Consider the following 13,041-nt stretch of genomic DNA (forward strand, 5'->3'; position numbering starts at 1 on the left):
CCAGGTTCAAGCCAATGCAAAGGCATCTCTTTCTTTATGCGAAAATTCTGCTTTTCTGCAAGAAGCGGGAAGAAAATACCGATAGTCATGAAAAATCTCCTTCATACAGCTTTAAAAACTCTTTAAAGGTAAGTGTCTTTTTGTAGTTGAAGAAAAGAGACATAGAAATCCATAGACTACCAAGAATCTTAAAGCAGATGCAAAACATTTCACAGCAAAATTGAATAAGTGTATATTCATTTCATAAGGGCAATGCAGCTCTGAGGTAAGGGAACAAACATTCCCTTACTTTGAGGAGGCCTCCATGAGTGACACCCAACTGCAGGATTCAGCACACGTGCCATTGGCACTGCTATGCCAGTGCTGGAAAGTTACTTTGGCCCCAATCCTGTCCATAACAGCTTCCCCCAGTGCACATGCACCCAAAAGGTGCATGCAGCATTCTGTGGTGGTGGGGTGATCAGATAGCTTGAAGGAGGAAAGTACAAACATTTTGTACTTAAAATCCTGGCCCAAGTGCCAATGGGTCTCCTTTGCCACCTATTTTGGTGGTGGCGTATGTCCGGGGAAGAATGTGTTGCTGACACAGAGACCGTGATGACAGCAAAACTCTAGCAGGCGTTGGCCATTTTCGTTCATCCTCCCAGTGCCAAACTGACCTAAGCAAGTGGGCCATGAACTGTTATCAGCACCAACTCTAGCATTGAAATCGCCGAGGATGAACAATGGCTCTTTTACAGGGATTTTCTTGACAGTGGTGGCCAGGTCATCATAGAATTTGTCTTTGGCTTCTGCTGGAGACGACAGAGTCGGTGCATAAGCACTGATGAGAGTGATAGGTCCTGCTGATGACTGGAGCTGCAGGGACAAAATTCTTTCACTTCCCACAGTAGGTGGGATGATGGATTTCAGCAGGGTATTTCTGACCGCAAAGCCAACGCCATGTTCCCTGGTTTCGTTTGGTGGTTTTCCCTGCCAGAAAAATGAGAAATTTCTCTCCTTGACAGATCCGGAATCTGGCAGCCTAGTCTCTTGAAGGGCGACGATGTCCATCTGCAGTCTGCTCAGCTCCATGTCGATGACAGCTGTTTTGCGTGCGTCGTCTATTTCTTGCAGGTCATCAGAGAAGCCAGGTGTCATTGTCCTAACGTTCCAGGTGCCCAGCTTTAGGGCAGTAGTTTTCTGTTTTCTGTTGCATGGTGCAGAGTTGTCGATCCGCTTGTCGGTTTTCACCCTAAACCCCACGCACCCCATGAGGTTAACGGACCGTGGCGAGGCAACACCTTACTGGCTGGGGACTGCCCAGCTTAAGGCGGGCGGTAGCTGCCCAATGAGATGCAATGATCTCTCCCACCGTCGGAAGCAGCCCCTGGCGTCATGCTCTACGCCAATCGAGCAAAGACTTATAACCGGTAAACTGCTGCTTCCCGTGTTGTGCCGACGCCGTATGGCGAAGTTGGAGTGTCCTCTCCAGTGCGCGAAGCCTGGGTAAAGAAGGTATGGAGGATAGGCTGTTACCCATGCAGCAAATCCCCCCTCTCCACGTCGCTGGAATGGTCCAATGGAAAGGCAGAAGCCAATACGGTTGGTTCCAGCGGCGTCGCAGGAGTTGCCAGAACGTGACTGTGTTCAGCCATGAACTGCCTAAGGGACTCCGGCTCCTGATTTTGCCTCGAGGTTGACTCCTGAAGCCTTTTCCAGAACTGGATGTAGCCACAAGGCAGTGGAGGTTTGGGATCAGAGTTTCCTTCTCTTAGATGAGCTGCCTTCCTAGGCTGACGAGTCCCATCTACCCGGTGGCTGTTTAGTCGCCTCTTACGACAAGTACAGCCAAACTGAGGGCCTATTCTTGGCCCCCAGCCCCCAGGGGTAGAGCCCCAACATAGAGTCTCTTGGAGACATCCAAGATCAAAGCACTGGCACCAGCTCGACCTGATCCTCACCAGACGCTCCAGCCTTCCCAGCATCAAGATCACACGCAGTTATCATGGTGCTGCCTGCGACACTGACCACTCCCTGGTGTGCAGCAGAGTGAAACTGCAAACAAAGCGACTGTATCACACGAAAAAGGAAGGAAGACCTCGCATTGATACCAGCAAGACCCGGTATCAGAGAAAAGTGGAGGAATTTGCACAAGCGCTTGAGGAATCTCTTCCAGGCCCGGCCGACGCAAACGCATCCAGCAGATGGGAACATTTCAAGAATACCGTTTACAACACCGCCTTGTCCATATTCGGCAAGAAGACCAACAAGGCGGCAGACTGGTTTGAAGCCCACTCTGAGGAGTTGACACCAGTCATTGAGGAAAAGAGGAGAGCTCAAGCAGCATACAAGGTCTTTCCCAGTGAGCGCAACCTGCAGGTCCTCCGAACTGCTCGCAGCAAAGTCCAACAGACTGCCAGGAGATGTGCTAACGACTACTGGCTCCAGCTCTGTTCCGAGATACAGATAGCAGCTGACACGGGCAACATCAAGGGGATGTATGATGGTATCAAGCAGGCCCTAGGTCCAACACAGAAGAAAATTGCCCCTCTGAAGTCTGCCACAGGCGAGGTCATCCAGGATCGGGCGCAGCAAATGGAACGCTGGGTGCAGCACTACTCTGAGCTATATTCCAGAGAAAATGTAGTCACCGAAGAAGCACTGAACAACATTGAGTGCCTGCCTGTGCTGGAAGAGCTTGACAGTGAACCAACCCTAGAAGAACTTCACGTGGCCCTGGACTCCCTTGCCTTTGGCAAGGCACCTGGAAAAGACAGCATCCCTGCTGAAGTCCTAAAATGCTGCAAAGAGATCATCGTCACTGAGCTGCATGAAATCCTCTGTCTCTGCTGGAGAGAAGGTGGAGTACCTCAAGACATGAGGGATGCAAACATCATCACGCTGTACAAGAACAAAGGTGACAGGGGTGACTGCAACAACTACCGCGGCATCTCTCTCCTTAGCGTTGTAGGAAAGCTGTTTGCCCGAGTTGTACTAAAGAGGCTCCAGGTACTTGCAGAGAGCGTCTATCCAGAATCGCAGTGTGGATTCCGAGCCAACAGGTCCACCACTGATATGGTATTCTCCCTTAGACAACTGCAGGAGAAATGCAGGGAACAACGACAGCCACTCTTTATAGCCTTCATAGATCTCACAAAGGCTTTCGACCTGGTCAGCAGAGACGGCCTCTTCAAGATTCTCCCCAAGATTGGATGTCCACCCAGGCTCCTCAGCATCATCAGATCCTTCCACAAGGACATGAAGGGCACTGTTGTCTTCGATGGCTCCACATCAGACCCTTTTGACATCCGAAGCGGAGTGAAGCAGGGCTGTGTTCTTGCACCAACCTTGTTTGGGATTTTCTTCGCTGTCCTGCTGAAGCAGGCCTTTGGAACTGCAACAGAAGGCATCTATCTCCGGACCAGATCAGACGGAAAGCTCTTCAACCTCTCCAGACTGAGAGCAAAATCCAAAGTCCAGCTGAAATGTCTGCGTGACTTCCTCTTTGCCGACGATGCAGCTGTCACTACCCACTCTGCCAAAGATCTCCAGCAGCTCATGGATCGTTTTAGCAAGGCCTGCCAAGATTTTGGACTGACAATCAGCCTGAAGAAAACACAGGTCATGGTTCAGGATGTGGACTCACCTCCCTGCATTACAATCTCTGAGCATGAACTGGAGGTTGTCCATGACTTTGTGTACCTTGGCTCAACGATCTCCGACACTCATTCTCTCGATGCCGAGCTAAACAGGCGCATCGGTAAAGCAGCTACCACGTTTTCCAGACTCACAAAGAGAGTCTGGTCCAACAAGAAGCTGACGGAACATACCAAGATCCAGGTCTACAGAGCTTGCGTCCTGAGTACACTTCTGTACTGCAGCGAGTCATGGACTCTTCGCCCACAACAGGAGAGGAAACTGAGCGCTTTCCACATGCGCTGCCTCCGACGCATCCTCGGCATCACCTGGCAGGACAAAGTTCCAAACAACACAGTCCTGGAACGTGCTGGAATCCCTAGCATGTATTCACTGCTGAAACAGAGACGCCTGCGTTGGCTTGGTCATGTCGTGAGAATGGATGATGGCCGGATCCCAAAGGATCTCCTCTATGGAGAACTCATGCAAGGAAAGCGCCCTACAGGTAGACCACAGCTGCGATACAAGGACATCTGCAAGAGGGATCTGAAGGCCTTAGGGATGGACCTCAACAAGTGGGAAACCCTGGCCTCTGAGCGGCCCGCTTGGAGGCAGGCTGTGCAGCATGGCCTTTCCCAGTTTGAAGAGACACTTTGCCAACAGTCTGAGGCTAAGAGGCAAAGAAGGAAGGCCCATAGCCAGGGAGACAGACCAGGGACAGACTGCACTTGCTCCCGGTGTGGAAGGGATTGTCACTCCCGGATTGGCCTTTTCAGCCACACTAGACGCTGTGCCAGAACCACCTTTCAGAGCGCGATACCATAGTCTTTCGAGACTGAAGGTTGCCAATACAAAAAAAAAAAAAAAATGTCCGGGGAGAGAAAAGGGGCAAAGAGATTTGAAAGGGAGGGGATAAGATCCGGCATGTGACATTGATGAGAGTGAAGATGATAAGAATTAAATGAAACACACACAATGAATACAATATCTATGAAAACTAAACTCACGTTTAAACCAGTAAATAATTACAGAATTGGTAAGAGTTGCAAATGGAAAAGTTCTGTCCTCCTGGATCCCTAACAGATATAGTCATCTCACATCCAGTTCCCAGACCAGGAGCATTGATGCCTACAATGGGCAGATCACATGCTCTGAGTGTATGTGGTTTAAATTCAATTTCTGTTGTCGCTAGTTAAAAGGGTTTCAGGATTCAAAATTGAGTGAATGCAATCGAGGAAGAATTTGCTGGGGGAAGGAGCTGGAACTGGCTGTGACTCCTTGTCTGGTGTATGCCGCTTTGAGACCCTGGCCAGTTTTTGCCACGCGGAGTGGACAGTGCTGGGCTAGATGGATCTGACTCCATAGAAAACAGCTTCTAATATACAGACTTCCACCAATCCTTGTGAAAACAGGATTGCAGTGGGTACTTCTGAATGTGCAGCAGTTTTCATCCCCCTTGCCCAAACTTTAGGTATTATGGTTGAGAGACTGCTAGGAAGCAGGAAATCACCACAGGTCTCCAGCCCTCTTCACGCGCAATGCCTGTTCAACTGCCTGCTTCTTGAGCAGCTTCCTAACAATTGCACACAATTCCTCCTGTCTCATGGGCCTATATGAACATTTTCTTGAATCCAAACTGACCCTTCACTATCCTGACGAAACCTGTGTTGTTTGTGAATGTTTCATAGCATCACAGCAGCTGAGTCAATGACAAGGATTGCATGATTGGGACATGGTGGGATTGGGAACATATGGTTACTAGAGCAACAAGCATGTGTGTCATAAGAACATAAGAACAGCCCCACTGGATCAGGCCATAGGCCCATCTACTCCAGCTTCCTCTATCTCACAGCGGCCCACCAAATGCCCCAGGGAGCACACCAGATAACAAGAGACCTCATCCTGGTGCCCTCCCTTGTGTCTGGCATTCTGACAGATGGGTTGAGGCTTTATAAAAGCGGTCTGTGTTGTAGTGGATTTATGTGTTCTATGAAGTGAACTAAAAGAAGTGGGATACATTGTGAAGAAGACATAATATCATATTTACATTAACCCTCTTTTTTAACAGATGAGCACTGTTGGGATAACTGAAAATGTCAAAGGCGATAACAAGAAATTTGAGATTTGGTACAATGGCAGAGAAGAAGTATATATTATCCAGGTACTTATAGACCCCTATTTTTACATTCCTGCTGGCTTACTTCTTTTTTCCTTTTGGAATCTATAAATTAAAAATGTATTTAATTATGTATATGTTACTGTACTGAATTGTGAAAGGGAGACTCCATGAAAAATTGTGCTTTGCTTGTCCCTGTCTTGGGGTAAATTTTATTTATTACACTCATGTGCTGCCTTCTTCCAAGGAGTTCATGGCAGAAGACATACTTCTCCCCATCACAGCAGTCCTTTGAGGTGGGTTAATCTGACAGTTAGTGACTGGCCTCAGGCCAACCAGTGACCATCATAGTACAGTGGGGATGACTTTCCAGTTATAGTCCAACATGCTGACCATTATATCACGCTGCCTCAGTGCATAGGGGTGTGAGCTGGGAGCTAAGAAGTTCCTGGTTCAACAATTGCCTAAGCCACCAACTTGCTTGATGGCCAAACAATTATCTTTTCAGAATAGAACTACATGTTGACACCCCTGGCAGCACTTCTTATCTCAGGGGGAGTGTTGGGAGGGAATGATTTACATTGGAGAGGCAGCAGGTGGAAAGAGGAAGTGCTTAGTCCTTCCCCCACCTGCCACTCCCCTTCCCCAACTCTGAGCCTAGCTGCTCAGATCTGGGATTCCACATTTGAGATGTAGAAGTTAATATTTATACTCCATTTCTTGACTGCTTCACAGACATTGTGATGCATGCACCTGTATCTACTTGCAGGAGATAGTGTGTGTGTGTGCGTGCGTGCGTGCGTGTGCGCGCGTGTGTTTTCTTCTGTTGCTAGGCAAGCTGTGCTTTTCTTTGCCTTTGTTCCTTGTCTGACAACAAACATACTTTGCTCAGGATCCAGCAGGAGAGAATGATATCTACAGTGCAATAGGCTCATGAAACAGGCTATAAGGCAGCAAAAATAATTCCACATGGACATCTGAATGTTCAGGGTGACTCCCTGGATCTCTGCCTGATTTGCAATTTGCATCCACACTGTTTTTACAGGCTGCTTCTGTGGAGCTGAAAAACACCTGGGTTTCCGAAATTAGGAGAGTCCTGACGGGACAACTGGAAGCTTGCAGAGGTAGGATGCTGCAGGAGGAACTGGTGCGCATTAGTAAATTACAGCCGTTTCCCCCATCCCCATTTTGCTAAGCACTGATTACAATAGTTCTGAATCCATGTGTCACAAGAGAACTGGCTAAACGCACAAACAGCCCAGTCCTACCTAACCCCTCCCTGCCACTGTAGCTGCACCACCAGAGCATACACTACATCCTGCAGGAGCAGGCAGTCCCAGAAGTCTTTTACAGAAAAAGGAACACTTGTTCCCTTGTGCAGGGAATAAACCTCTACTGTCCCAATGGGTCTGCTCAGATGTGCGGTGGCAATTTTGGATGCAGGAAGGTGGACTGAGGCCAGGAAGGGGGATAGGAGTTCTGATGCTAAGTGGAACTGATAACTAGTAATTTTGGCTGACTGAGGGAAGGGCTACAGCTCTGTGGGGCAGCAGCAGTTCTGAAATTGCCAAATGTTTCTGCTGTCAGTGCAGACACCGGATGCAACCTCAAGCAGTTCAAAAGTGGGAAATCATGTCAATCTATTGTATGTTCTCACCCTTCCCAAAAGGCGGAACTCTATGCCAGATCTTGTGTGTTGTTGAAAAGGAATTGTGCAATAAACGAGTAGATTTGATCTCCTAAATTGTACAAGCAAGCAGTAGCACCTGCCAGCAAAAGAGAAGTCTTTTTGCTGTCAGTGGCTTGTCTGTCATGCCTGCAAGGCCTTGGCTGAGGGATGGCGCATAGGCCTACCATGTAGACCCCAGGTAGGGTAAAGAAGATCCTGACAAGTTGCTGCCAGTCCAAGTTGACCTGGATGGACCACAGGCTTGACTTGAGGTAGGGCTCCTTGTTGCTCTCCTCTGCCTGTGCAGCCCCACGGGGCAGGCATCCCTTGTAAGGAAACTGAAATGTATGGTGTCCTGGAGCTTCCAAACCGGGGGGCCAGGCAAGTGTGCTCATCCTTCCTTTAGGCTTTCTGTACAGGTGGTACAGCAGTGGCTGGATTTCCTTCCTTATCAAGCTGTGAAAGTCCATGCCAGGTTCGCGTTATTGCACACCATATTCATTGGGGTGGGAAGCTGTGGAAATAAAAAGAAAAAAAAATTAAGATTGGCAGGTAGCTAGATAACAAATGGCTTCCCTCCCTTCCCTTAGCGGGAATCTTTTTCCTTGGAAGAATCTTTTTCCTTTCCTTTTCCTCCTGTGTCTTTCCTCTGAGTCAGAAACACAACATATGTAGCTATGTTTATCACTCTCCCTGCTTGCCAGGCTAGGCTCCCTCTATCAAATCTCTGCCTCTCTCTCTCACACACACATGCATACACAGCTGTTAAAACAAACCTTTGTAATTTATGACCCACCAAATCAAATCTGGTCATCTGCTGCCACCCACCATTGGGACCCACCAGTGAATTCTGAATGTTTTTATTTATTGGTTTTATTTCTCACGTTTTTATACCGCCCTTCCTCCAAGGATCTCAGGGTGGCGTAAAAGCTTATTATTTCACAGAGGCAGATTGCAACAGCAAAACAACAGCCATTCCAACATAATAGCATTTATTAGTACCCTGTCCCTCTCTATACATGAACTCCCAGAGGGGTAGCAGCTTGACCGAGAACACATCCACAGATCTCCAAATCCTGTACCATTTGAAGGTAATCACTTACAGGCCTTCATAATTAAATGTCTGCAGTATGCTATCAAGGAGGACATCCTCAAATGAGCATGAGACAAAAATTACCTGTTTTGAGGTAAAGTCAACAATCGGGTGATGCTATGCCATGATTATTCCAAGGATGAGGTGGAACCCGATAGACCTTCTTGGGGGAAAGTTATGTGATTGGAGACCAAAACGTAACTTTCCGTCTTTGCTGTCCAATGGTTTTCTGTAATGTAATCCACAGTGGTCAGCCATGTATTCAAGGACCCCACAGAGGCAGACAGTAGCATAGCCAGAGGGGTGGTGGTGTGTTAAGTACAGCAGGCGCCACAATGTGCCATGTAAGCACACCATCACTCACCATCCAAGCCATTCCCAAAGCCAGTGCTGGCAATGCATAGGCATCACCTGCTGTACTTACTGTGCCGTCCCTCCTCTGGGCTCTGACTCAGTGGAGGCACAGAATCTCCCGCTGGCTCTGGACCCTCTGATAGTTTCAGATTGAGAAATGAAGCACACATGCATACTCTCAGAGAGATGTTTAGGCAAGGGCATATACCCAACTGGGCTAGCTTCAGTGCAGTGCTTTTTCCAAGGCAATGCTGCAAGGGTGGGAGGAATATTCTAGCACTGCTACACTTCCCCAGTGATGCAGGATGTGGTTTGTTATACTAGGATATTGCCTAGCAAGTACTTTCTAAGTTTGCTGTTCATTGTTTCTGTATTATCTGTTGTTCCCTCCTAGCCTTTGGAGCACTCCCCTTAGAAATAATTTGGTATCTAGGCCAAACCTAGCTGCCAAGGTATTCATCATTCAATGGAGTTGTGTTGTTGTTTTTTTTTCAAAGTTTTTGTTAGATCATCATGTATGGAATTAAAATGGGTTCTGCATTGATTTTCTGCTTTTCTCCCAAAATCACCCAAAGCAACTTACAACTGTGTTAAAAACACAGACAAAATCAGGCTATAAAATGCAAATATATGTATGTTTAAAACACATAACTATTAAAAATATACAAACAGCAATTAAAAATGGCCAGCGGATGACAGAGCACCCAAAACACCATAATCAGTGTTATTTTTAGAATAATTATAAACCATTTCTCCACATTAAAAATAAAGTTCTCAAGTGCAAAAAGAATGAGCAACTGGTTGATTCTGCAAAGAAATGGACAGTCTTAACAAGGCACAAGAGGAGACTCACAGCATCCACTTGGATGGTGTTACCAAAAAGGGCTGTTATGTTTTAAGGGGAATTATTATATTACCCCTTTTGGAAACTTTATAGGATTGCAGGCTGGATAACAAAACAGCGTAATACAGAGAAAATCCCTTGTATAGCTTAAAGAGGAGACTGGGAGAAAGATAACGTTATTTTATGTAATATTTTTATTACAAAAACACATAGGTAAACATAATACATTTCTTGGTTCTAGTACTTGAAAAATGTACCTAGCTTTTATGGTGGTTGCATGTGCTATGTATTTGGTGCATCCGAGAAGGAATCCGAAATGGATAGGTTGTAGGGAAGGATTTTAGGAGTCCCTTAATCTGCTAAACCCAGTTTGCTAACTAAAGATGGGGAAAGAAGGGAGGAATAGATGGGGAAGAAGGGAAAGAGTTTCAGAAACGCAAGATAGTTACCTGTCCTGAGGAGCAGTTGGGGAGGGGAGAGTCCCGTGGAGGACCTTTTGCCTTGGAGGGGGCAGCCAGAGAGAGAGCCATGTGGCGGAGTTCTCTCTTAAAAGGGGCTTGGCTGACCTGGAAGCTGGATGTGAATGACCCGGATGTGACCTAGAGCTGTCCTAGATGTGCATGCTCATTACACACAGTAGGACACGTGGAGCATGCAAGAACATGAAGACTGGGTATCAGCCATGACTGGGGGAGGGAGGCAGTTTGCATGAGGAGTTTAAGAGTGATAAAGCTACAACAATAGAACAATAGACTTCTTCCTCCGGAGGTGCATGCTTGTTTTGCATAACAGTGATTGAATCAGGAGGCATCCCTGCATTGCTAGAGGTTGTGCAAACTTGTGACTTCTACCAGGGCCTTGGAAAAGTGTACTGGGGGGAAGGGTGTCCTGTATTCTGAGGCTTGACCTGCATGAGTTTTAGTCCATAATACATACAAAATCACAACTTGGAAGGGAAAAGGAGATTTTCACGTAACAATGGGGTGCTACTGTTCTTCCTCTGCTCAATATAAGGGATTCACAATTTAAAGAGGAGCCTCTGCCCAGTTAGAGGAGCAAACCCATCGCACAAATAAGATTAATGGCCCACTCTCATCCACAGTAGTCTCTTTGCCAGTCTGCAGAGCACTGCCACCAATGCAGGGCCCAGAAGGCTGTGTGCTGCCAACAGCACCCCACAAATTGACTGCTAGCATGGTTTTACTGGCAGCAGGGCCTTCAAGAGGAATTCTATCAGGGGGTACAAAGTTTCTTAAGGGCCGTTTCCCAAAGAGGGGAAACAGAGTGGGGGGGCAATGGGGGTGGGCACCACGTCTGCAGCAGCTGTAGCCCTGCAGCTGTGTCCCCGAGCTCTCATCCACTCCTTCATTTGTAAGCAGATCCACAAGCCAAAGAGCTCCTGGAGCAAGCCAGCTTCCTCCCAGACGTGACACTGTTAAGGAATGTATGCATTCCTGGCCCTGCTGCATGTGGCTTCTGGCAGTAGTTGCTGCCATGTGCCATGTGCACCCCATGTGGGCAGTGAGTCTGGATGAGATAGGAAAACGTAAGATCCCGGGAAATTTTTGGGCCCCCACCTTTGGCTCCTGGGCCCCCTTTCTGACCTTGGACCTGGGTACAAATTACCCCCTTTACCCCCCTCTCCTAGGCCCTGACTGGCAGAGTGGTGGTAGATTAGAGTGGGGATCGGACTGGGACAGGGGCAGATCAGAAGCAGGTTGGAGGGCAGATCTTGGTGGTAGTGTCACCCGACATATCTGAATGACCTGGATCAGAACCCCTGCTCCCAGAAGGCTCCTCAAGGCTCCACCAATAAATGAGCTGGCACAAGTTTAAGAAAAACACGGGGTTTTTACACTGTGGTTTCGAAATGTTAAGAAGTAGAGGGAGATACTCCTGTTGTGTTTTTTATCTCCTTTAGTCCTCAGTGCAAATGAAAGCTCTGGGGTGGCGATGTGAACCAGATTTGTGGTTTGCCTGGCCAGAGTCACAAGTATGGTTGGATATAATAATAATAATAATAATAATAATAATAATTCAGGTAATCATTTCTCCCTTACCTATAATTTCTAAAGCACTGAGGATTGTAGTCATCACATGGAAGGAATCAAGTGAAACAACCACATTTAAAGGCTTTTAACAGAATGGCCTTCCCAGTCACCACTCATTAGATTGTCACTGACCTGTCCTGTCTTGGTGCTGGCTACTGTGTATACCTCCTGCTTTGCACCCCAGACAAAGGAATCTATGCAAGCTTCTGTGTATGAGGAATGTACCTCATAGGTTCCAAGTACTTGAGTGCAGAGTGTCCCGAACTTACACTGTTCTTGGCACCCTTAGAGTAGTTCCTTCACAGAGGCCCTACAGTTCTGTTGCTGTACAGCCTGCAATCTTAGAGACGCAGCAGGAACTTCCTGCAAAATATCCTGTGGCATCCCTTTGAGTTCACTGCAGTGTCATAAGAACATAAGAACAGCCCCACTGGATCAGGCCATAGGCCCATCTAGTCCAGCTTCCTGTATCTCACAGCGGCCCACCAAATGCCCCAGGGAGCACACCAGATAACAAGAGACCTCATCCTGGTGCCCTCCCTTGCATCTGGCATTCTGACATAACCCATTTCTAAAATCAGGAGGTTGCGCATACACATCATGGCTTGTACCCCGTAATGGATTTTTCCTCCAGAAACTTGTCCAATCCCCTTTTAAAGGCGTCCAGGCTAGATGCCATCACCACATCCTGTGGCAAGGAGTTCCACAGACCGACCACACGCTGAGTAAAGAAATATTTTCTCTTGTCTGTTCTAACTCTCCCAATACTCAATTTTAGTGGATGTCCCCTGGTTCTGGTGTTATGTGAGAGTGTAAAGAGCATCTCCCTATCCACTCTGTCCATCCCCTGTATAATTTTGTATGTCTCAATGCAGGGGAGTGTCCCAGGATGTTGCAGCACAAAATTTGGGAACTGCTGGTCTACATTATTGTCTCATGCACCTGCCCAAATGCTAATACAGATGCCACCTTTTCTTGTTTTCTTCAACAGAGGCAAGCCAGCTGCACCAAAGAATCACTGAGAGTGTTTATCATGCACCTATGAATTCATCCAACTCCTCCAGGTAATTGCTCCTTCAATGGCTACTTTTCCCAGGACACTGTTGTAGGGAGTGTTGTGATAGAACACAGGTGATGCGAAATGAACGTCACCACAAGGTCTATCAGAGATTGCTGTGACAAGAGACAAGCCAGTGACTGAGATTGTTCAGCTGGAAGTCAGGAAGGTATTTTCCTACAGAACCCATTGTGGGATCCTGTCTTGATAGTTTGGCTGAGCTGTTCCTTGCACTGTGT

At 47.4% G+C, this 13,041-nt stretch overlaps 1 pseudogene; it reads left to right on the forward strand.

Moving 5' to 3' along the window:
• Positions 1-13,041, forward strand: part of LOC136645323 (methylcrotonoyl-CoA carboxylase subunit alpha, mitochondrial-like) — a 75,311-nt pseudogene that overhangs the window by 28,652 nt on the left and 33,618 nt on the right.

The sequence above is a fragment of the Tiliqua scincoides genome, chromosome 3 (genome assembly GCF_035046505.1).
Source record: "Tiliqua scincoides isolate rTilSci1 chromosome 3, rTilSci1.hap2, whole genome shotgun sequence".
NCBI lineage: Eukaryota > Metazoa > Chordata > Lepidosauria > Squamata > Scincidae > Tiliqua > Tiliqua scincoides.